General features: G+C 32.9%; 4 long non-coding RNA genes across 6 annotated transcripts; all 4 read left to right on the top strand.

Moving 5' to 3' along the window:
• Positions 1 to 5,795: 5,795 nt before the first annotated feature.
• On the top strand, positions 5,796 to 6,750 carry LOC144549927 (uncharacterized). Its single transcript, XR_013509947.1, has 2 exons — positions 5,796 to 5,886; positions 6,397 to 6,750. It is a non-coding gene; the product is annotated as an uncharacterized LOC144549927 (long non-coding RNA).
• Positions 6,751 to 7,151: 401 nt separating this feature from the next.
• On the top strand, positions 7,152 to 11,680 carry LOC144549917 (uncharacterized). 3 transcript variants are annotated; one of them, XR_013509946.1, is made up of 5 exons: positions 7,152 to 7,435; positions 7,631 to 7,659; positions 7,790 to 8,638; positions 10,111 to 11,350; positions 11,471 to 11,680. It is a non-coding gene; the product is annotated as an uncharacterized LOC144549917 (long non-coding RNA). The 3 variants fall into 3 exon arrangements; XR_013509945.1 differs by lacking the exons at positions 7,152 to 7,435; positions 7,631 to 7,659; positions 7,790 to 8,638 and having other exon boundaries at positions 8,670 to 10,320; positions 10,702 to 11,350; XR_013509944.1 differs by lacking the exons at positions 7,152 to 7,435; positions 7,631 to 7,659; positions 7,790 to 8,638 and having other exon boundaries at positions 8,670 to 10,771; positions 11,190 to 11,350.
• Positions 11,681 to 21,450: 9,770 nt separating this feature from the next.
• LOC144549928 (uncharacterized) lies at positions 21,451 to 22,104 on the top strand. Its single transcript, XR_013509948.1, has 3 exons — positions 21,451 to 21,519; positions 21,615 to 21,700; positions 22,011 to 22,104. It is a non-coding gene; the product is annotated as an uncharacterized LOC144549928 (long non-coding RNA).
• Positions 22,105 to 24,364: 2,260 nt separating this feature from the next.
• LOC144549931 (uncharacterized) lies at positions 24,365 to 25,594 on the top strand. Its single transcript, XR_013509949.1, has 3 exons — positions 24,365 to 24,986; positions 25,256 to 25,327; positions 25,429 to 25,594. It is a non-coding gene; the product is annotated as an uncharacterized LOC144549931 (long non-coding RNA).
• The last annotated feature ends 387 nt before the right edge of the window (positions 25,595 to 25,981 follow it).

Genomic DNA, 25,981 nt, shown 5'->3' with positions numbered 1-25,981 from the left:
TGAATATATAAATAATATTAACAAAATAGTTGGGTACTTGGGTGCACTAAAGTTTCCGATAACATATTTTAGTAATAATGTTTCCACTCTGTCATTTTCAAATAACCAAATTTTAAGGATTTTTTTTCCAAATCAAATTAGAACATTTCAAATATACACGGATAATAATTTGAATAATAGAACATTTTAATTTCATAAGTTACTAATTATGTGTCAATGTCAATAAAAAAAATTCATATTTTTTTTAATCTTATAATATGTTTCCGTCGCAACGCACGGGCACGATACCACGATACTAGTGTATATATATATATATATATATATATATAATATAGAGTACGGCTAACGCGCTTCCTCTAGCATATGGGCCGAAATGCTTCCGGTGGAAATTTGAAATTTCAAAATCTAAAAAGTCGATCTGAACCGTTCATCTCCTTCTCCATATTAATATCTGCTTGGAGACCAAATTTTACATTTTTCTGAAATTTTTTACTATTTATTAAGCCACTTTGAAAATCGCTGATCCAATGGTTTTACTGTTTTGTTAAGCCACCGTTGGATCAGCGATTTTCAAAGTGGCTTAATAAATAGTAAAAAATTTCAGAAAAATGTAAAATTTGGTCTCCAAGCAGATATTAATATGGAGAAGGAGATGAACGGTTCAGATCGACTTTTTAGATTTTGAAATTTCAAATTTCCACCGGAAGCATTTCGGCCCATATGCTAGAGGAAGCGCGTTAGCCGTAATCTATATATATATATATATACACACACCCTTCTACTTCTTAAAGTGGGTTTGTTTTGTTATTTCTTTCCTCTACAGGCTAGGCTACAATAAAGTATACATAGAAATAATTTCACCTCATTATAAAACTCGTAACTGAGATATTATAAAAAAAATATATGATTCACAAATAATTTGTCCCTTCCGTAATATCGGTAATGGGTTAAAATATTAATATTTTAACCAAACACACAAAAAAAAAAGTTAGCTTGTAATTCTACGAATAGTGTAAATTAAATAGCGTGTTGTTTGAACAGTTCAGTCAAAAAGAATTCAAGAGGTGCTGGCAAATATATTATACGAATGTAATATAGATATTATTAAGAAAAAAATATTATTCAATGATTTAAAATTTTAAAAACATGAGTTTAAACTTTAAACAGTTTCAATGGATTTTATTAAAAACATGAGTTCAAGAGGTGCTGGCTACAGTAAAGTATACATAGAAATAATTCGTCCCTTCCTTTCGTTAAATTTGATTTTTAAAAAAAAGGTAAAATTTCAATTTTGTAACGGTTTTTAATTGTCACTTAATCTGAATTAATGAAATTGAAATTTCTTTGAGAGGTGCATGCTGTTCCTCTAGTCGTGTTTTGTTAAACAAATTTTATATTTTGCTGGGTAAAAGCTGAAATGGGGGAAATTCTAAAGATATCATGAACATTTAAGATCGTATTAACTGGCAATCTTGATGCACCTGATTCGCATCAACCCCTGTCTACAATGGTAAAAGATGAACACGTGTTATGTTAAAATAATTGTTCATTAGAAATTCAGAACACCCAGAATATAGAATTTTTTTATAAACCATAATCAGAAAAAAAAAAAAGATTTTTACCAAACCAACATGATTCCTTTTTTTTTACAAAAATCATAAGAATCGAAATGTCATTTCGGTCCCAAAATTTTATTTTTGAAGACCAAAAATTCAGTCCCAAGTATTTTTACAATTTTTCAATGTATTTTTTCCTCAAAATCTGTGAAAATGGCTGGGACTGAAATGACAATTCGGTCCATGAGGTGATGCCAAGCAGACACATGGAATGTGAATTAAGGTGCATTGTGTGTAATAATTGTGTTCTGGAAACAACACACCACCTACTCTTCTCATAATGAGTCATCAAGTTCCAACAATGACGTTGAACTAAATTATTGAACTAATATCTAAACTATTCGGACAACAATGCTCTCGGATGAATCTATAAACTGTTTTGGAATTTTCTAAATTATTCGAACAACAATCTAAACTATTCTAAACAATATTCTAAATTATTGACCTAATATTCTAAACAATCTAAATGACATTTTAAATTATTGAACTAATATTCTAAACAATTCTAAATAATATTCTAAATTATTGAACTAATATTCCAAACTATTCAATAAAAAAAAACACAGAGAAGATGAGTCTCTTTCGCTGCCTTCACTGCCTTCTCTTTCAAATTTATAAAAAAAAATTTCAAATCCGGTTAGAAAATGACCGGTCACCTCTGGAACCGGTGAGAAAATAACCGGTTAACCGGTCTGGTGAGATTCTTCCCGGTACAAGAATCTCAATCTAGTGAGATTCTCGCCGGTCCAATTTCTGGATCCGGTGAGAAAATAACTGAAAAGGGAGGCAATTTTATGTGAGAATCTTACCGGTTTGGGCACTTATCGAATTCCTATCAAAAGTTGGATAGAATTTGAAATTTGTTAAATTTTTTGGGTATTAATAAAAATTTCGGGAGAGAGAACCTCATTCTTGAAAATCAATATGATACTTATCGTCTTATTGCAACTTTTGAGAAGTTTTTATCTAACAAACGTCTCTTACGTGTTTGACCCGTATTTCGCATTATTTTCTTTAATTTTCCAATTGGAGAAGTTTTTATTTAACAAATATCTCTTTACAATTAATGTAGCAGGCCATTTCTTTTCCCTTCAATGCTGGCCATAATCAACAAGGAAATAACAATGAAGAAAATAAAATCTAATGAAATTAATAATATAATACAATTATTCTGGATACTAGGATGAATAAGAAGAAGAGACATGTCATTATATGATCAATAATTAATTAATTGAGTAAAGCTGCTATAGAAAGATCAATTACGTACTAGTATAATAATAAAAAAGGAGGCTGATAATTAACCCCGCACCTCTCACCCCGCAATTAACCCCGCACAAAATGTCAAAAAACTCCAGCTGTCATTTTTTTTCATAAGGTATTAATACTTACTTACAGAAGTATTTATCTCTAAGAACGAAAGTATTTATCTCTAAGCACGAAAGTATTTAGGGGACCATTCAAGTTTTTTTCGTGAAAAGTGGGGGGAATCTCAAATCACATGGGGGACCATGCACGTTTTTAGAGGTGGATTTTTTTATTTCATTTCAATCTCGTCCACATTTCTCACAATCTATGAGAAATTTTGCGAATCTAAAACCACGAACGTTTTCTACATAATTTTATCTTTCAAATGAGATCCATGATGACATACTTCCGAGCAAGTCGTTACAGAAGTATTTATCTCTCATCGTGCAAGTATTTATATCTATACTTGAAAGTATTTTTTTGCATATAATACTTATAATACTTGATATTAATACTTTCATATGTCAGTATAAATACTTATAATACATGATATTAATACTTTCATATGTCAGTATAAATACTTATAATACTTGATATTAATACTTTCATATATCAGTATAAATATTTATAATAATTGATAGTAATACTTTCATATGTTTGTATAGGTATAAATACCTGCACGATGAGGGATAAATATTTTTGTAACGACTTGTCCGAAAGTATGTCATCATGGATCTCATTTGAAAGAGAAAATTACGTAGAAAACGTTCATGGTTTTAGATTCGCAAAATTTCTCATAGATCGTGAGAAATGTGAACGAGATTAAAATGAGATAAAACTAATTTGGAGAGAGATAGAGTGGGGAGATGGTGGGGGGATAGAATGGGGGGGGAGTAATATAATTGTTCAATAAAAAAATATATATTACTGAGGCCGGAATAAGATTTGAGCAAAAGGAGACATTCTTAATCTTACCTTAGAAACTCTTATTTGGCAGGATTAAGGTGTATTAAGTTCCTTTAGTGGAACCCTTGCTGGACAAGTACCTAAGGATATACGATCGAATACCTCATGTACAAACTTTTTGTGGTGTATAACTGATTCATTTTTGTCAGACAAAACTAAGGATATACGAACACCCTATGCTGATAGCATGCATGAAGGTGTTGTAATATTAATACACTGCAAGTTATATCAGGACATGACTATCTTTTATACATTTCTAGAACAAGTGACTGTCTATAAATTATCCTTATCCTTACAGACCTCCCCTTCCCTCCTCCCTCTAATGAAATGTCTGGAGCATATTCTAAGGCACTTCTCCCTTTGACATGTTTAATTCCTTGATTGAATAGACTTTTACTATTTCTTAGCTCGATATCTTAATTACTTAATGTTGTTGGGATTTTTCCCAGATGTATTCGGCCCAAAATAGTTTTGATAATAATTTTGTAAGGATAGTTGTTACATTGAGATTAATTGGCACTTTTGTAAGGATAGTTGTTACATTGAATAGGATTTTTGTAAGAATCCAAATATTGACAAATCAATTGAATTGCCACTTTTGTAGGGATAGTTGTTACATTGAGATTCACAACTCATTGAAAAATTAAGATATTATAATTTGTATAATTAAGGTGCCAGTCAGATTTTATTTTAGCATTTTTATTTTTTTCATTTGTTTTGTATCCAACATTTCAACTATAATAGTAGGATCTTTTTTTGTGCGTTTTGATATATATCGCCACGGACTATTTTTGCTATAAAATATATGTTTTGTTGTAATATAAGTTGCCTTTTGCAAATTAGCAAATAATAATATGAATCAACAAATGAATTAAAATTGTGAATAATTAATTACCTAAGCGATGAATGTTTTGTTTGATCACGGTACATTTACGCACGGTACGACTCACGTGGCGTGATCATTCGCGTGCCGTGACTCCCTCTTGACATTTTAGTCACGACACAATACGACACATAAAAAATTAACTTGATTATGATACAACACAAAATCAAAATCACAACATATTAATCACAGCACGGCACAACACGTTGTTTTCCACTCTATATATTCTTTAATTTGATAATATTTGCCGCCTGCTGGTCATACTTTCAGAACCAAGTATATATAATTAGATCCTTTGTGGCACATCTGCTTTGTCCTTTCTATATATAGCCATTTTGATGATATCAGATTTTTTCAATTTAAAATCGACAATTTTGTTTTTTGTTGAAATGTTGCAATGATACAATTTGTAGAACGAATTTTTGGTACTATGCATTTTACCAATCAGGAAGATTATGATTTCAAATTTGAGTTCAGGTATTTAAATTTCTTTTTGTGCGTTTTGATATCTCTAGCAATGTACACAATTTCAGCTGAACGATTGTTTTTTCAGACCAATCATAAATATATGGGAGTTTCATACCAAGTTATTTATGATTCCTACAAGGTAAAATAGATACTAGATCCGAATCCACTAAAGGTAAAAATAGTGTGGATAATATTCGATTCGTATTAAAAAAAATTAGATATAAATATTTTATATTCGAATATAAATCCGTGTAGAAATAAATATATATATGATTTTACATTTTAATTGTTTGTATCCAAATAGTAAATATATACTGTATAGTTTAATTTTTATATGCCAACAGTATAACGCTTTCTTGAATAATTTAATGCGACTGTTTACCAAACTCAACTTTTAACTGTGCAATATTAAAAACCAGGTGGTCACTGTCGACAAGTTTCAGGGGCAACATAACGAATTCATCCTGCTTTCCTTAGTGCCGACCCGGTTCGTGAAACACCTGCGTGACGTCTGTCGATTGATTGTGGCCGGCCATGTCACGTGCACGCCCTTTTTGAGCAGTGCTTTGAGTTGCAACCCACCTTTAGACTCATATTATAGAGGCCAGATAAGCTCGGCCGGTTGGAGTAACCGGTATGGTGCGGTTTGTAGAGGGGGTTGAGGATATGGAACGGCTCACCAGTTTTAGAATGCATGAGCTCTATCAGGTACTTTCTGATGCTTTAGCCGTACTGTCATTTTTGAGTGGAGGCGATGGTAATATCCGTATTTTTACATGATCGGTTTGTACTATGGGTTTATATTTTCGTTTTCAAAGTTCAAACACTTGATCTGAACAGTTAAACATGATCTCTGAATGAAAATGTACTTGGAGACTAAAATTTACTTCTTCTTTTTTAATTTCTTATTTTACTATATTTTTAGATAGATAGAAAATAATTTGTTCTAAATAACACCTGTAAAATAATACCTGTAATTAAAGCTTTTGCAAATTATAGCCCCTGCTTCCAATTGTAATGAATTTAACAAAATAACAAATGTAGAGCTGTTTGGTGATTTTGATCGATTAATGGTATCTTCCACAAAATGGTTTTGAAAAATTTAGGACAAGAAATGGTGGGTATCCTTTGCAATTTGGTAAATGGTTCTCTAACCCGTGCTTGCCTTGTGTACCATATGACCCTAATAGTTTTCTTCGTTTTCTTTTTTTCTTTCAGATGCAAATGATGAACCAATACAGACCAGTTGAAGAGTTACCTGACAACCAAAACGGTACTGACGAAACGGGTCCCACAGAGAACAGGGTTGAAGATGTAGAGATGCCCCTTGCTTCCAGTGGGGAACCCGAACCCAAACCCGAAACTGAACCCGAACCTGATTCTGGTAACATCGCACAAGAAGACGATGCTTCTGCTGATGATAGCAAAACGGAAGAATGAATTTTGTAACTATTTAATTTATTCTTCTGAAATTCGAGCAGAGAAAAGAGGGGGATGCAGAGCAGGTGGGACCCATAGTAACACATGGTTAAGTGTCTAAACAAAATATCTGACACAAAAAAAAAAGTTGAATTTGATTGGGGGAAGACAATAGATGAATGATTCGTGCTTGTATTTAGCTCCGGTTGAGGGGATTTTTGAATCTTTTATAGCTTGTTAGCTGTAACGTTAGGCATTGCTGAGATCCTGTGCACAAATATTTAGCCGTTTTGTAGCTTATAAATGGATACTGTTTTTAATTATCAATTGATTGTTTAAAGTATACGTAGGCCATAAAAAAAAAAAAAACTTTTCTTAACCAGGAAATTTTATGTTCTTATCTTTTGATAGCTTATCTATTTTATATATTATATTTATAATCTCTGATGGGTTTTGCACTGTTCATTCAGCGCTGTCTCATTCTGAGCTTTCATATTAGCATCCAACGAATTGTATTAGATTTCGATCTCTTCTTTTGACGCGTGTCTAGACTCACCGCTTTCGTTCAAACTCTCCGCCATGAACTCTTCACCTAAAACCTTCCGCGTTCTTTCTCTCCTCCGCCTCTAGCTTCCTGTCCTCTCCCTTCTCTTTCTCCTTCCTCCGCCGCTTTTCCTCCCCTTTTGCTTCCTCTCCTTCTTTTCTCTCCGCCGATAAGCACGAGAACCAACGAGAAATAACTACCCATGCGAGTTCTCTTATAATAACGCCACCATCGCACTGCCCTTCTTCAACCTCCTGTGCGGCCACGCCTTGCTCTCCCGCCGCCTCACCTCTGGTCAGATTTCAGTTTCCTCTTTCCTCTTTCCTCTTTTCTTTTTTGAAGAAAACTACTAATCAAGATCTTGCAAGGTGAGGTTCATTTAGTACTGATCCAGTACCAGTATTTAACCTCACTGGCATTATAATCCAGTACAGCAACCTCTGATAAATGTTGTTCTCTTATATTGAGCTAATTTCATTCTTTCTTTAGGTGTTGTGCATTGTTCTTATATTGCTCAGGTATGATTAGGAGACTGATCCACCAGTGTGTGATATAAATTATGTTTCAGTTTCTGATTTTGGTACTGTACTTATTAATATGGTGTGAATTGATGTGTATACTTATTTTTTGTGTATGTATGTTTTGCAGGGAGCAAGGATCTTGACACAATGGATGTAATTCGGTAACTAAAACCAATTAAGCAGCAAGTCAATTGACTAAGAAAAAATACAAAGAGAAAAGGAAAAACAACAACACACCATGCTTTATACAATTTAATTGTGTTTATGCCGCATAAGGGATGGAATACTCAATTTTTAGTGTTAGTTCCCAAATATATGATGGTACACTACCAAAGGATTCTTATTTATTTACATAAATTCAAGTCCATCTCTTCTTCTTCTTTTTTTCTGAAACATTTGACTCAATTTTTATTATATCGAAACACCCAAGGAATTGTGCTGCTAGATGAAAAAAATTTAACTTTTTTTAACTGGTCTTCTGATATCAATTGAAAGCTGAACTAAACACAGTATCATATCGACTATTGTTACCCTATTTGGGATTAATCAATCGAGTGTTAATTTTGAAGAGAACTAAAGAAGAAGGTAAGAAACAATTGATATCAAGAAGTTAAATTGCATAAACGCACAGAGAGAACAAAAATTGACTCTTTGTGCTCCTGCTGGTAACTTGCATAAATGCGCTAAAGATTTCAGACAAGTAAATTGCATTAAGCTCATGAGGGGAAATTGTATTATCTACTGAATTATTGCTTCACTCATCTCTTGGTTAGCAAAAGATAATATTTGTATTATGAATTACTGTGCATAATCTTTTGTAGCAATTTTTTTGATGAATTATTGCCTCACTCATCTATTGGTTAGGGGAAGATAATATTTGTATATTTATCAGCATCTGTGTTGTTTTCTCTATTCAATGCAGTGTCGGTTAGCTAAGCATTCACTGGTCTCTCAATCACTTCTAGCTTGCACAAAGGTAAACTGCTGGGTTTTCTTTTTTCTTTGCTTCTGTTTTTTGGTTGATGGAATTAGTGCTTAGTTTCTTTTTCTCTAAGATCAGGTTAGGTCTTCTTTTTTGGCAATTGATATGACTTCTTCAAATCCAATTCATCCTCCGCTTCATGTTCATTTTGCTGAATGGAATTATTGTTTAGTTTATTTTTTCACTGAGATTAAGTTTGCTCTTCTTCTTTTGTCAATTGAGATGGCATTTTCAAATCCAATTCATCCTCTAGTTCATGTTTCTTGCACATGCCATCTGTACTAGAAATGTTGTATAATTTACACAGTAAGCTCAATTAGGTTCACACATCAGTTAGAAATGTTTTCACCTAGAAAATCCAGTATCTTCTTGGTTTGACCTCTCTTGGACAACGAACATACCTCTCATGTGGAAGATATAATACACAACTCATTTATGAAAATGTTGCAGGTTGCAACATCAGGTTTATAACATTTAGAGTCAGTTTCTGAAACAAATCGACCTTAAATTTAACATTTTCATTATTAAATCAGTTCCACTGTCATTAGCCAGCATCAACCATTCACTACAGATGTTATACTCGCTTGCCATCCCATTTATAAAGCTGATTGCCAGTTTCTCAATTCTTTCACATTCTACAAATAAGAATCGTATATATTGTAACATTTGGTTCAGACTTTGTAAAATTAATGTGATATATGACATACGATGTCTTCTTAATTCCATGCATTCTCCTTGAACGTCCTATGAATAATAATAATAATACTACTGTTACTCATGACATTAGATCATGCCCTCATAATATCTACAAAGTCCAATAGCTCCTTATCTTCACTTTTCTTGCACAGGCCCTCTATAAGAATATTGTGCAGCACAATGTTATACTCATGTTCCTTCCAAATTACATCACACTCAAAATATATATTAAAGCTCTTAGGCAATTTATAGTTCTTAAATATATGTTAAAGTTCCAAAATGTACCTCATATCATGTAGAATGGTTTCCGGTACAAATTTCATTTTATTTGAATCAAAATTGCATTTATTTGATTTTCAGAAATTATTTTCAGTTTTTTCCCAAAACTGTGCTGAGTGTCATTTTGTAAATTCAATATCTTTCTGTAGGTTTATTGGATGAGGTTGAAATCAATTGGGAAAAGTGCTATACTAATATTTCTATGAGCCACAGAAAATTCAAATTCGAACTCAAAAGTCAAAACTGACAGAAGGTTATTACAATTTTAACAAGGCAATTTGAACACGGTTTCAGCTTATTTGAAAAATTACATATAGCTTAAAAGATTTTTACTTTTGTATCCATTGCCAAAAAAATATAAAAAATTAGGACAATTTGTACTTAGGTACCCTAAAATACAGTAAAATCGCCAAGTCCAAATTCAGAATAGATAGTAACTTATGATTTTATGATTTTTTTAAATGGACAAAAATGCCCCTTTTCTAAGCCAGGTGAAGCTCTCATCTGAATTTCTTGCATTAGATATGCATATCATTGTGCAAGACTTTGATATCCAAACACATAATCAGATCAAGATGCATTTAGGAGGTACCCCAGTGAGACTCGGTTTTCAGTTACTTAGAACTCAGAAACATGGAGCTTCTATCTCCTCTTGCACTTCTATTTGAGTTGGCTCTCTCTTCTTCACTTGGCTTGATTAGGTTAGATTTATATTATTTTTGTTCATTATATTGTAGTATTTCAATTTCATACAGAGTTACAAATATTGTACACTACTAGAATATATGGGAATCAATTACCAAAACAAAGACATAGCAAATGGGGTTTAATTCTAATCAATATGATTAGAGAGTTTCACTATCATAATCTTATTTTTTTACTGTATTATTGAAAAAAGTAATATAGATATATTACCTATGGTGCCACCAGTACTCAACTAAGAAGGCAATTTGACGACATCCCATTCAATCCTCCTAATTCCAGCTATTAACCGCTCATCTTGCTTTGTTAGTGCATCATGATTTTAACAGTGTAATTGAAGCCTAATTGATGTGCTAACAATGTATAGTACTAATGCTTAGGGGACCGTGTTTTAGAATACTGGTACCGTTAAACACACTCGAAATTTCGACATGGCTCAGCTACTAAGAGGTGTGTTAATTTCAACATGGTACTATTAATGTCTGAATATACAATTTTTTTTATTCAATCATGTTTGATATATACATTAAATTTGATGAAATTTCCAAAAGAATGGCTGGAACCGAGGAAACTACAGAGGGTTGTTTTGGTCATAATGAGTAAAGCTACATTTGAGGTTCTGGAGAGATTGCATTTCTATATAGTGACTAATGTTGAAGTTGTCGAAAAAGGGTTGTTAATTTTTATGTCAATTTTATTATCTACTTTGTCTTCCGATAATGCTCCTGTGTTATCTGCATAGTGTTACTTTTTATGCCAATTTTATTATCTACTTTGCCTTCCAATAATGCTCCTGTGTTATTTGCATAGATGAACACCCCTCGCATAATTAGTATATTTTTATCATTTTTGGTTTTATTTTTTTCAGTTGAATATCAAAAGAATCATATCCACCTAATAAAAGATGAATTGTGTTACTTATCATGGTTATAAAAGAGAAATGTGATAAGGACATAATGCGAGAAATACAAGCAATAATGCATCAGATTGCTTCATGTATCACTGAACTGCCTTACCTAGATTAAGCATGTAAGTGGTCACTGGTGCTGTGAACTATTTGAGGCTAAATGATTAATATTTCCAGTTTTTGTTATTATGTGTCATTTCAATTACATTGGCAAAAAAAATTAATCAATGCATTCTTTACAGGACCCGTTTGCTATGGATTTGCAACTAACAATATTAGGTGCCCAATTCTTAGAGACTTCTTCATTGTGAACTGATTTTGGAAAGAATTTCATTTAGGCTAACAATTTTCATATTATCCTTTCGAATGTAAACTAATGTTTCCAATTTTCAGTACATTTTTTGTTATGTCTTTGTACCATCATTCCAACGTTCAATACAATCTGTGTTATGTCTTTACACAAAATATCTCAACTGCCGAAGCAAAGCGAGGCTTATATCTAGTTCTATCTACGAGTTAGGAAAATGTTTGTTAATAAAGCTTTCTGAATTGAGTGATTGCTTTGTGTTGCTCGATCAGTATTATCATAATTGAAATTTTGAATCAATCAGTCTCTATAATTATAAAGTTAATAATGCAAGTTATGCATTAGGATGAGTATCAGTTCCACAGCATCTTATATACAACAGGCTGGCCCATTATTATTTTGGGCTTGTGCGGTTTATGGGCTCAGCCCATTAGATTACTTTTAAATTTGATTTCCGATATTATTTTCATATAGATTCAGAAGTTCAACGATTTTATTTACAGAGTGAGGCTATGTTGTATGTCTTTATTTTCAAATTTCAAACATTCAATTCGTAGCGTGCAACATGATATATAAGTGAAAATATGTTTTGATGTCAATTTTTTTTTTTACTATTTTTTCAATATGTACAAAATCATTTAATCTAAAAATTCTGGACCATCCAACAATAGTGATTTTCTCCCTATAAAAAATAGTAATAAAAATTGAAAAAGTGTAAAATTTGGACTCCAAGTATATTTTCATATGGAGATCATGATTAATCGTATACATATATTTTTAGATGATTTCTAAAAATACTTAGATCTATAGGGATTGAAATTAAGAAAATAATGCAAAAAAATTATAAAGAAGTTAGCAAAATAAACAAATTAATTATCAGATAAACAATCATAAAAAATGAACTCCTTTGCAGTGAGTACAATTGCAATTGTAAACACTGAAAGTACACAACCATAGAAATTTAAACCTAGCAACAATAACAACGGGGAAGTATGAAAAGTTGAACGGCCTGAGAACAACAAACTGAAAAAATTATAGTAAAATTCAAATTCGACCGTTCGTCTCTAAGTACAGAGAGAATATGTATGATTATGTGATGTTTTCTTTTTGCATTTTTTTCCTGTAGCCTCTTTTTATTGATGGTAATATTCCCTGCTCAATATAATCCATAAATACAATAATTAAGAGTAGTTGAATAAATTACAACAAAAATAATAAAGAAGTGATGACAATCGAAATAAAGTCTTGCAACCATCCAAAGTAATATGAACATATGGGATATGATGACAATCAAAAAGTGTAAATAAATATTACAACAAATTAAAGATGCATGAGATTTTACCTTATACGCACAGATAGTAACAAAAAGGGAGAGGAAAAAAAATCAATTCAAGTTGTAATAGCCAGCAGCCTACCGCAAAACTGGGCCTATGATAAATATGTATTATGGGCCGAATATAGCCCGTATGGAACTCCAGGTTGATTATATATGAGTCTCCATTAAATAGCTAGTCAATTTGTTTTCTTCTTTTCAAGTTTAATTTAGAGTGAAAACTGAGAATTAAGGCATTGAGGCTGCACTGGAAAATGATTGTGAAAACATATATAAATTAATGATCTTTTCGTCTGATGTATTGGGATGTAAGGTCAACTAATATATATATATATATGTATATATATATATGTACGGGTCAATTATTTTACCGAAAGACCCTATATATGATGTCTGACGTAAAGTTCAAAGCTAGGTTGAAATATTTTAATAGCTAGTGATTGGATGTAATATTAAACAACTAATTAATTAACTGAATTAAGTAATTAACACATTATATATTAAAAAAAATAACAACAAAATTCTAAAACTTAAAAGTCCGTAATATGAATATAAAATATATTATTGTATATTTAAATTGAACTATCTAAAGTTTCAAAGTACTATCCGGTTATGATGTAAAAAAATATGGTCAGTTTTATTTAGTACGATCGTTGACATCTTTCAAAAATATGATTTGGCTTCTATAGTCAACACCTTGAATCATTCCGAGACCGATCTCATGATTAAGAGGTGAAAATTTGTTGCAAGCAATTCAAGCATAATGCTTCCTATGCATACATAAATGTAGCTTCAAACATAATGGTTTGTGACGTTCACTATTTAACAAAGAATTAAGTTTACCATTTTACAAAGAATTTTTTATTTTCAATTAACTTGGGGTTATTTTTCAAACTAAATTCAGAGAGAAATATTTATGGAAGAAAAAGTTAAAAAATTGAATATAAGATAATTGTTATAAACTTATTATTTATTTAAGTAAAATACTAACATTTTAATATTCATAAAAGGACCGGTTGCTGATAGAAGTGTATTCAGTCATGAGAGCTGTCCTCCAAAGAGCGAAAAAAGAGGAGCAACAACCGATACTTGGGTGATTTCAAAACCCTAGCCGCCGCCATTGTCGTTTCTTCTTTTCACTCCTCTTTTTTCCTCTAATTTGTTTTTCTCACTCTTCTAGATCTCACCTCTCACATAGCTCCTCTCCCTCTCTCAGCTCTACTTTCTTGAGTGGAGAGAATGAGATAGAGGGGAGGGACCGGAGCCGAGTGGAGCTGATCGGATCCGAAAGAGCGGTATCGTCGGAGCTCGAAATATTGAATCTCTACGTCATCACGATTGGAGCGCGTGTGAGTAGATCCAGACGTCGGAGCGCGACGGTGGTCGAAAGAGCGGATCCGATCGTAGAGAGTAATAGAGTTTAAAGTAATAGAGTAATTACGAGTATAAGTAAGTAAGATTAGAATATTAGAGTAATTTTGAGTAATTTTGTGAATTTTGTGAGAATAGAATATTACATTTTGTATTGGAGAGTTATTTGACTTGTTGTAAGTTCGTTTTTCTTATCAATGAAATTGTTAGCTGACACTTAAAGCCGCTAACCTTTTAAAAAAATATATTCATAAAAGATATCTCAAAAGAATTTCGAACATAAAATCTCCCATACAAAGAGTATTTGCCATGACCATCAGACTAAAGGTTGGTTTTAAATTTGTACATAATATTTCATGCAATATTTTCCAAAATATTTTTCCAAAATATCTAAAGTAACATTATAAACTAAGATATGTGTATTAATTAATAAAATAGCACGATAAGTCGTACATAAATTATATAGAGAAATACACAACTGTTTTATCACTTTAACAGTCGCTTTTATCTTGTAAAAATAACTCTTTTGAAACTGATATATAGTGCTGAAATCATATTCATATTCACATTTTTATTGACAGAATACATGGACCAATAGGATAAAAAAAGGTGTTAATATTCAAATAATTTGTATCCGACATGGAATTATAATGAATAATTAATCTGGTATATATTACTCAAATTTGCATGCATTGGTTTTATGATACTTACCATTATTTTAAATTTTGATGCATGCATTGGTTTTATTGAATAATTTGGTCATTTCAATAAGTTACTATTGAAGTGTATTCAGTCATGGCTTGTTCAAATTTTTAATAGCTATGAGAATAACAATTCTTATGTTAATTTGGAACAACTATTATGTTTATAACTAGATACTGTTAACATAAGCATGTTAATAAAACCAATGCATGCATCAAAATTTAAAATAATGGTAAGTTTCATAAAGCCATGACTGAATACACTTCAATAGTAACTTGGTCAATAAAGCCAATGATGGTCATTTCAATAACTTGGTCAATAATTTTATTCAATAATGGTAAGTTTTATAAAGCCGTGTCAATATTCAATTTTTTTTTTCGCTCTTCGAAGGACAGCTCTCATGACTGAATACACTTCTATCAGCAACTGGTCCTTTTATGAATATTAAAATGTTAGTTTTTTACTTAAATAAATAATAAGTTTATAACAATTATCTTATATTCAATTTTAAACATTTCAATAGTAACTTGGTCACAATCATTGAATAATTTACTGGTAGAAATATGTTGATATTCCGAATTGGATCATTTAAATATCCTTATTTTATTAAGAAGATATAAAATAATTTTGTATATATCTGTATTATTTTTGCAAAAATAAAAAAGCGGATACAAATAATAATTGTTCTTTCGAACTGAACTGAGTTAACATGTCTTTATGATGATTAATTTGTCCAAATGGTATCCAGAGTAGCACTGCATTGAGAACAAATTAATCATCATAACGAGTTTAGTTTCTTTAAATATGTCGTACCTTGTATCAATTGGATAGTAATATGTGCCACTCTGTTCTGAGTAGTACCTACCTGCTAACTAAATTGCATGCTAGCATGAGAAGTATACTCCACCGAATGACTTCTTTTTCATTGAAAAACCTTGATAATTAATTTTGTTATTTTGAAATAAAACCACACTTCTAATTATTATTTTTTTCTTCTCTTGAAGCTGAAAGATGGAATGAATTCAACATGGATTGGTTGATGCCAACTGACAAGAGCAACTCTGATGACTTCATAAGTGGAAGGGAAAGGCATCCTTCTTCTAGGGTTGCATTAAGTTAAATTTCCTTCTCTTATCCAATATGTTTTTTGAAATACATTGACAGTGACTGTCAATGGGAATATGTTGAGTTATTTTATGCTAGAAGAATAATAGTTAGTATCATCAAGGTGGATTATCTATTGCTGAAAATGTTCATATTAGCAACTCATGTGACCTTTTCTTACTACGTACCTAAACTAAACAGTTTGTAACTATAGTTGTACGGTAAAGCAGCTGCCATTGATGTTGGGACCTTTTTATGAAAAAAAATGTCCAACACAATTAATTTTCAGCTTCATAATTTTGATGCTCAACAACTGTTGAGATCTTAATGTAGCACCCACTCTAATCCCAGTTTATAATCTCTCTCTTTCTCATTTCCTCAATCAAAATTAATTCACTTTTTGTATACCTCACAATATTTGCTCAATTTGGGGAAGAACCATCCATCAACCCAATAAGAACCATGTCACACGACCAACCAAAAGTACAATTACATCAGAAATGAAATAAGATTTTCAAACTATGAGGATCAAATGCAAATGAAATCAATCATATAAAATTTCCATATGCTGAGAATGATGATCAACTTTATATGCCCTATGAAATATTATTCTAAATTATATAAAAAATCATATATAATTTTTTTTTAATTGAGGTCAATTAATTCCAATTAATTATGCATGCCTCGGCCCGAAAACACACATCCATATTTTAAGAAACCTAATGTTAGCGTTATAATTTTCTGAAGCCCCGGGAATGTTATTTTCTATAACAAAAATTGTCATGCTTCAACTAAATCAAATATAAATTAAAATATTACGTGAAAATAAATAAGATTCTAATTATTCTCATAACTCAATTAATGTTCATAAATCCTTGACGCGCACAAACATATGACAAATTAGACTGACTATAATATGTAAATTTGTCTTTAATTTAAATATGAGGTGTTGATTAAATTATGCATGATTTTTTTATTTATTGTTAAACATCCAAAACAACTATTTCACCAGAATGCAATAACAAATAATTGTAGAGAGCAGCTGCGGCTATTGTTGTGGTATTTTTATTTATTTTTCTCTGGAGATTGGAGATTAGTCCGCAGTTTAAACCCTCCAAAAAAAATTTGGTCTAGACACCCAAATTTGGTTCAGTTTGAAACTGCGGGGTAAAAATTGAACTTTCAAGAAAATATAGCCATTTGATTTGCGTTTTTAGAGATGATAAAAAAATAAAATTTGGTACAAGAGGTGGTCTAAATTTATTTTAGGCCAAATTAGTTTTTCTCATGGATGGTTCATTAAAGTGTTATAAGTGTTATTTTGATATTTATTTAAACGGGCTTGATGTTCAAAAACCTTATGTTCTATAAAAGTTACATAAAACGAAGACTTCTTAATATTTATTCTTTACAATTATCATTTGTTGTTCTATTTGTACAAGATCAATTTAACACTTTAAGACGAGGTTTTGTGATAATGGTATGAAACCAGTACCATCCTGCATTAGTTTCTACATCACCTCTAGAATTATTACAAAAAATAAAATTAAGCAACATAAGTAATAAAATAAGTCCAACAAAACGTATAATAAAACTATGCATGAATTAAGGTCCTACTTGTACATCAATCAAGAAAAGCTGATCATTGAATCGAATTGTGAGCTACATATTTAGTAGGTTTTCGTCATCAGATTGACACTATGCCATACATCAATTGCCAGTCTTCTACACCTAACGTTTTTTTGCATTTTCTTCATTTAACGGACTATACTAAATAATAAATAATAAAAATAAGTTGCAGTGCTTTATTGCATTACAAAAAATACAAAAAACCAATGTAGAAAATTAAAAATTTATCTCATTCACATGGTACATTGTTCGCACAGAATATATGCTACAAAGTTTCAGTATAGCAATCTATACCTTTTAAACCTTTGTTATACTCTGTCAAATCAGATAGCAAGTGCACTATCCTATCGATGAGTATGCTCAGGTATCGATCCACAGGGACGAAAGAAAATAACCGGACTCGTCTTAAAATTACTTGAGATTCTAGAAGTTAGAGAAATTAGTTTGATTTAATTCTAATAATTCTACTGATTTATGACAAGTTTAAAAAGCAATAAAAGAGAATTAAAGTTGTTTTCAATTGATAGAAAGGCGTTTCCAGGGTTCAGATTTCATTTCTGTTCAGTCCCGAGGCATACGGCCCGAAGGGGACCCCGAGTTAATACTGCAGCTACTGTTTTCTGCGTTGATGCTTATGTTTAGGGTTTCTATCGACTAGATCTAGATACCTAACCTCAACTTTCGCATTTTGGTCTAGTACCCGATTACCGGACTCAAATACTTTCCTCTTAGATGCGTTAAACCTCAACTTTCGCATTTTGGCCTAATTTATCCAAGTTACTTGTTGGTTTACTAAAAGTATCCAAGGACTTTCGCCTCAAGGAAAGTTTCACCTTTCGGGTACTCCTTGGTTTCACCCTACTTCATATACTTTATTCGGTTGGATTAAATGTCATAGACTTGGCTCCTAACACTTAGATGTGCGCATTCATCTAACGGGATGACTAATCAATTCAAGCAAGCACAAATAAAACAATCAAAATACTACTCAACAAGGTAAAAACAAAGCATTCAACACAAAATCTAAGTAGCATGCAAACAAGACCAAACTATAAACTACATCTTAACCCTAGAAACAAAGTAAATTAGCTACTCATGTTCACAAGATAACACAAATAATAGAAAATAAAAGAGTTCATGACAAAACAGTGGAGAAATCCGAAGATCCGTTGCAAACTCGCATTTTTCACTTCTCTTCCTCTTCTCCTCCTCTTGTCTTTTGCTCCAAGAAAGCTTGTCCAAGTTCCAGTGGTGAATCCCCCTTTTTTTGGTGTGTAATTCTCTCATTTAATGCCCCAGATCGCGTCTGCAGAGGCTTCCTTTTCGGCCTCCTTGATTTCAGCTGATTTCAGATTCCAGCTGGATTTGCCAATTTAGCGCCGTACGGCCCGTAGGGGACCCCGTACGGGCCGTATGCCTGTGCTTTGTCTTGGAGAATTCGTGCCTCTGTTGTGGAACCTTCTGTGTGGTTGGGCGGATCCTGTACGGCCCGTAGGGAATATCATACGGGCCGTATGAAAAATTGTCAGATCCAGTTTTTTACCCTTTTTCCTGCAAAATACCAAACAAAACATAGCAGTACCACATTTCTTCGAAATACAAGTAAAAAGTCCACATTTATAGGCTTTAAAACACAGGTTTAAGACCAAATTAGGGCTGTAAATTAGACATAATATGGAGATATCATATATCAACTTTAATCCTATCATCATGATTTTTTTAAATTATATTTAATTTTTCAAGGATATGATATTCTCTAATTAGCAACTATATATGTAGGTTAAGTCGTTTGGTTATTTTCTTTATTTTTTTTAATAAAAACAGAGTACTAAATAATTATATTGTGCATTGATAAAGAGATTATAAATTTTTAAGTTCTTCTAGTTATTAATTGCTTTACTTTGAAAGAAATGTCTTAAACTTGCTCATTTAATTTTTATTATTATTTTTATTTTATAATTAAGTAATTAAATAAAAATTAGGCTGTTTTGTTAGGATTTCAGCCTTGTATTATATATTATATTATTCTCTTGGTATAAAAAAAATATAATAACGAAACATGAGTATTGATTGGATTTGTGTTTTTATTTACTATTTTATTTTAAAGATAATTTTCACCGAGGCCTCGCCATATATACTCTTTAAATATGTTACTATTATATAAGTGTCCAGATTACTGATAATTAGCAAATCTGATTTTTGTTATGTACTAATTTTTTTTTTCAAGTAGGAACAAAAAATAGTTTGGGTTTTTTCTTCTAAAAAAATTCTAAATCTAATAATTTGTATAGAGAAAAGTTATACTAACTTTAGTCTCCATAAAATGTATATTACAGTGCAAAATTGTAATGATGAATTACGAGGTTTTCTTCGCGCGTAATAAAATGCCTCAAATTAAAAGCTCTAATCTAAATTAACTATATTTATAGATATTGTGTTTTTTTTTTTTAAATAATGAATTGAAATCAGAAGTTTGCTTTATTAACAAGTATATATTGGAAAGTGTTTGCCAGAGATTTTAATCATAGTTTGAAAAGTGCTTTGTAGACGTTATCTATTAGAATATATTTACAAGTATATTTGATGACAATCATTAACAATAATTTTTTTTTACAACTTTGTTATTCGTGTAAAATCAATAATTTAGTAGATCTATTTAATCTATAAGTATTTTTAGTGCTTGTCATTAATAGTAAATTTTTATCCGATTTAATACATTATTTGTGAAAATTCTTATTGAAATTAAAAAATTTGAAAAAATAATTGCAACGAAATTTATAAAAATTGTAGAATTAGTATAATAAAAGTGAACTAAAATAGATGGTTTGCTCTACACGCAAAGACCTGCTGCCGAATCAAATCAAATCAATATCATTTATAACAGATATTATTTTTTGAGATATCGCCACAAAAATTAATATTTTTTAGATCTTTTGAGACATTTTTCTTGAAATGGGAAGGTCTACACGCAAATGGCTTGCTCTACACGCAAAATTCTGTCCGGCACTATACCAGTCCCGTCTCAGACCAATAAGGGGTCCGGATTCTCTACAGCAATGTAATATTTGAGTTTTCATCCTCACCGTCAGATTTCCTTAATATTCGTGCCAAACACAGAGGGAACGGTCCAGATCCAAATAAAAGATTGGGTTATACTCCTGAATTTTTAAAGGGCCTCGGGTACCTACTTATAGGTCAGCTCCCGACTTTCTTCATTAATGAGATATTTACAGCTTCAAAAATCTCACCGAGTTCTACCTCTGAGTGACTAGCTAGCTGAGAGCTCTCCCTGGCTGGCTAGTTGTGGGCCGAAGTTTTTTTCTGAAACCACAAACCTTGCGAGAGAGAGAGCGAGAGAGCAGGCGTGCGAGAGAGAGAGAGAGACAAGCGAGAGCGATCGCGGGAGAGAGCAGGCGTGCGAGAGAGAGAGAGAGAGAGACAAGCGATTGAGAGCGATCGCGGGAGAGGAGGCGAAGGAGAGGGAGCGTGAGGAGGAGAGAACGCATCTGATGTCGGGGAGGAGAGAACGCCAGAAGCGGCCGTCAGGAGGAGGAGCCGGCCTTTCAAACCCTCTCACACGACAGAATTGGTCGAAGTTCGAAAATCTCGAGTTTGAGGGGTGAGATAGCATCTCTTTCTCCCCTTGATTCTTTATTTTCGATTTAGGCTTCAATTTCGTAATTTAGTAATCGTTATCTCAGGGTTTAGGGTTTAAGACGCAGAAATAAGGATTTCTGGGGAGAGAAGCTTCAGATCTCTAGTATCTGGTGCTGTTAGAGGATGGTGGAGCTGCTGAGGTAACAGGTTCACCCACTGAGAAAGCAATCCTTTCATGGGGCATCAAGGTATCTGGTTTTTCATCCTCTATCAAGATTTTTCCCCTCTTTTTGGTTTTTCTTGCATTTGACCAACTTCAGTTTTCTTTTTGGTTCCATTTTAGTTGGGAATGAAATTCAGTGAAGCAAGAAATAGATCTTCGGTTATTCATGTTTTTCCATTAAGCTTGGTGGTGTTGCTGTACAACTGGTAGGTGACTATATGAATAATTATCTTCCATGTAATATTAAATTTTGACTAGTTTCATGTGCTTATTATTTTATTTATTTATTAAGTGCAGCCTTATTTTGACTAGTTTCACTTGCAAGGTCTTGCTGTTTTCTGATTTTTACCTTTAGTTGGTAAATTTACATGAAGTAAAATCCTAATTAATTATATGTGCCAAAATGAGCTGAAGCTATGAGATGTAAATGGCATCTGATAATAGTCCATGTGTTGGATTCTTAACTCCCTCCCTCTTCCTGTATTTGTATGAACTTAATTGATTCCTTGATATTAGATGACAGTTGTGGAGGCCTATGTTAGAGGAACCAGGTTGGATGATGTCAGCAATTGTATCAAGCCTTATGATGGAGGGCATCTCACAAAACACTACTGGCAGTGTGTTCTTTTTTTTTTTTTCAATATACCCTGTTATTGTTGTTCTGGTATAAAACAGATATAGTTTTTGTCGATTTGTTTTTTTTTTATTACTTATTTTTGGAATTGTGACATGCTTATTCTTTCTCAATTGTGCAGTCAGCTGAGAGAACGTTGGATGCACCAGATATAGTAGATGACTACTACCTTAATCTGCTCGACTGGAGTACCTGGCGATGGATCGACCACATTCTCAGTTTTTGCGGTACACTCTCTTCCTCTCTGTTGAAATTCTTGATTCATGGATCTTTTTTGTGTTCAATTCTGTTTCTCTGAGATCGAATTTGTAATGATCAGCTGACATGATGGTACAGTTCAGTAGGTGAACCTGTTGCATCTCTCTTGATGGTACAGTTTATCCGATAAACCCAGTTCAATTTGTTTCACCTACTGAACTGAACCTGTTGCCTCTCATCTTGGTTCCTAAAAACCTATTGAATTGGCTCACCAAACTACATTCTCAGTTTTTTATTTTTAAATTAAATGAAAAATAGGGAGACAGGTTCATCCTAAATCTTGCTCATTGTCAACAACATTTCAACTTCAAATTTGGAGGCTAAGGCAAAGGACTTTAATGAAGTCTTGCATGGACAGTACTTCCCTTGGTTTGCACAATATATGGTCATGCAAACCATCATTACTATCTACTCTTCCTTGGGAGAAGGTGCTCTCTGTCACTCGTTAAATGAGGTTCTTGTTCTAAAACTTCTGGCTCTATTTATTTGGCATTTTTAGTTTCAATTTTGCTTATCCTCGCAGCTATTGTGATGACTTTAAACCCTTTTTGAAACAAACATGCACTAACATAGATGCATTGCCTGTCTGATTAAAATATCTTTTCAAGAAAAGACCCCAGAATTCTTAATACACTAGGTGAAAGAGGATAAACAACAAATATATATTCCCGCTTAATACATTAGGTGAAAGAGGATAAACAACAAATATAGATTCCCGCAAACACAGTTTGTGTTCATATTATAATTATTATATCCTTATTTCTGTATTTCAGACTGAGGCCACAACTGTGGTATGTGGGCCAAAAGAATTGAAAAAGCTGATAGACATAAGTGGCCAGCTTGACACGGTAAAACGCGTGATTTACATCAGTGAATCAGGTGTCTCAGCTGAGGTTTCATTGGCCAAGAACAACTCCTCGTGACAACTCTCTTCCTTCGAGGAGGTTCAGAAGTTAGGTCAAGAGAACCCTGTTGAACCTGTCATGCCCCTTGCTTCAGATGTTGTCGTAGAATAAGCTAAATAAACTTCTTTCTTCATTCATTAGGTGCACTTGATTGACGGACGAGCAAGTGCTAGCTCCAGGCAAAATCCAACTGCCACCTTTGTCAATGCATTTGTGAATGCTGGATTTGGCCAGGTCATATTTAATAAAAATATTTTCAAGTAAGGTATTGCTTTTAACTATAAATTGTTTTTGTTTAAATATTCCTTTTTTGGCACTCTTTGTACAGGATAGGTTGATGACTGCCCCAGCTAAGACTTCCAGTGGTGGGTCCACCGGAAGTTGGTTGTTCAAAAACAAGGAGCATGGCAAAGCCAGTGCAGCCGCAAGCTTGGTATGAACTTTGTGTCTTCTTCTAGGCATGATCAAAACCTTCATTGATATCCAGTATGTCATTACTAGTATATTTATTGAATCTGCATACTCTTTGTTCATTTTTTGGGATGATCCATTTGTGGGATGTGGACTTGGGTCTTTCACAAATTGACAAGTTCCTACACAGCAATGATAATCATGTGGTGGCTGGAGCTCTCTTGGGTGTTAGAATAGTTTACTGTGGCATCAAGAATGATTGTGATCCTGTACTCTCTCTCTCTCTCTCTCTCTCTATCTATTTGAGAATGATTTAATATCGTTGCTTCTCAAATTGTCCCGGCATTGGCACTGCTTATTGGTATTCTTGATAGAGAGGATACCACCATCAGAATTGTTGGGGCAATCCTAGGTCTTGGCATTACATATGCTGGTACTCACAAGGATGAGGTTAGTACTGAAGATATTTCTTATATTGAATTACACGGCAGTGACTACTATCCACCTTACATTTTAAGTTTTATATACAGCTTAAAGTTTGCCTGCCAAATATTTTGGGGGGCCCAAAAACAACCCTCGAAGTGCTAGTTTTTGCAGCTGTGGGATTCTACCTCCAATAAGATGCTTAGTATGATTAATTTTATTACACTTAAACCATTATTTTATGTCAATAATACCAAAACAATTTCTAGCATCTTTTGCTCCTTTCAATGTGCTTCATACTAATTATTCGAACACATTCTCATCTGCAGGTCAGGACTTCAAGAAGGATCCATCAGTCCCGGGTCGGGTGCCTTGCTGGGAAAATAAACATTCTCACAACTGGTGGCATGGATGGTGCAATTTTGAACAATGACGTCAGCACTCGGGTTACACCGTCTGCTCTTTCCGTGCCCATTGCAAGTGGTATAAATGATAATCTTCTCCACATATGGCACCTCACTACATCCAACCCTAGTGACCAGTTTAGCAATCATACTGCTGAGTTGAAGGTGTTTGCTTGGTGTCCCTTCCAGAGCAACCTACTAGCACGAGGAAGAGGTAGTAAGTGAACTATTCTTCTAATTAATCTTGTGTTACGATAATCTATTTTCTGTTTGATTTGCTGCTGGTTTGGGTCGTGATCTGGTTCCTGGGGTACACCTAAGCTGTTTGTATTTTCAATTCTGTAGGTGCAGTAAGTTGGCACATGCACTAGCTATCCTGGGTGACATGCTGATTTTCCTTGACTTGTGCTCCAGTAGACAACTAAGCAGGAACTGGATGTAATTGAAACTCAATTAGGTAACCTTGCCCCATTTTTTAAACCTTATTTTGGTCAAAACTGACCTTAACCTATTTCATTTAACTATTTTGGTCACATTTTTGAAACCTTAAACTACTTCATTTAAATATGTTTCTACTTTGTTTCAATTGATTTTATTGGTAAGTACATTTAATCTCCAATTTTAATAATAAAGCGTTTAACCATATTATCATGAATTCTACTTTATTTCAGCAACTTGAACCTATGCATCCAAGGGGCATCATCAACATGGCAATTCATTTTACAGAGCTGATGATATACATTGCAACAGTATGGCAAGGGCATTGTATGCTAACTATTGGTGCTGCAATTTTCGAAGGTTCTCTTCTCCCTCATTTTATTCTCCTTTTCCCTTGTGTATCTTTTTCTTGATATTCTAATATCACCACTAATTGTGACTTCATCTCTTGCTTGATATAGTAATTTAGGAAGTGATTCTATGCTGGAAATTTTGACCAAACTCGGACCGGTACACATTTTAATTTTTTTTTTTACAATTTTATGATGTATTGGAACAGTTGTGCAGTCTTTTTTGTTGGTACCTGAGGGGTACCATCTGTAACCATCGATTTGGTAGCCAATGTTTTCCTTGGTGTTTTCCTTGAAAACCAGGAACTAAAGTGTTTTGAGAAATTAGAGGGGCTTCTTGATTGAAAGTCACACACACTTGAACTTATCATTCTGTGTGTATAATTTAAGCTAAATGAATTTAAGAGACACATCAAAGTCATGGCCGAATCTAGTCTTAGATGTGTTGCTTTTGCGTATTGACCACTCAATGCGGAAGCGGTACCAAAGGAGGAAAATAGGGACAATTGGGTATTGTCAGAGGAAGAACTCATTCTCCATGGAATAGTGGGTGGGAATCAAGGTATTCTTGCAACTTCTAATGCTCCTTTCATTGTAATTTTATATATATCCTTGACCTTTGATTAATTTCCATTTTCCTTTTTTATTTTTTTTTAAAGGATCC

Source organism: Carex rostrata, unplaced genomic scaffold, assembly GCF_964058835.1.
Source record: "Carex rostrata unplaced genomic scaffold, lpCarRost1.2 SCAFFOLD_42, whole genome shotgun sequence".
NCBI classification, from domain to species: Eukaryota; Viridiplantae; Streptophyta; class Magnoliopsida; order Poales; family Cyperaceae; genus Carex; species Carex rostrata.
This window is presented reverse-complemented; position numbering and strand designations above follow the sequence as displayed.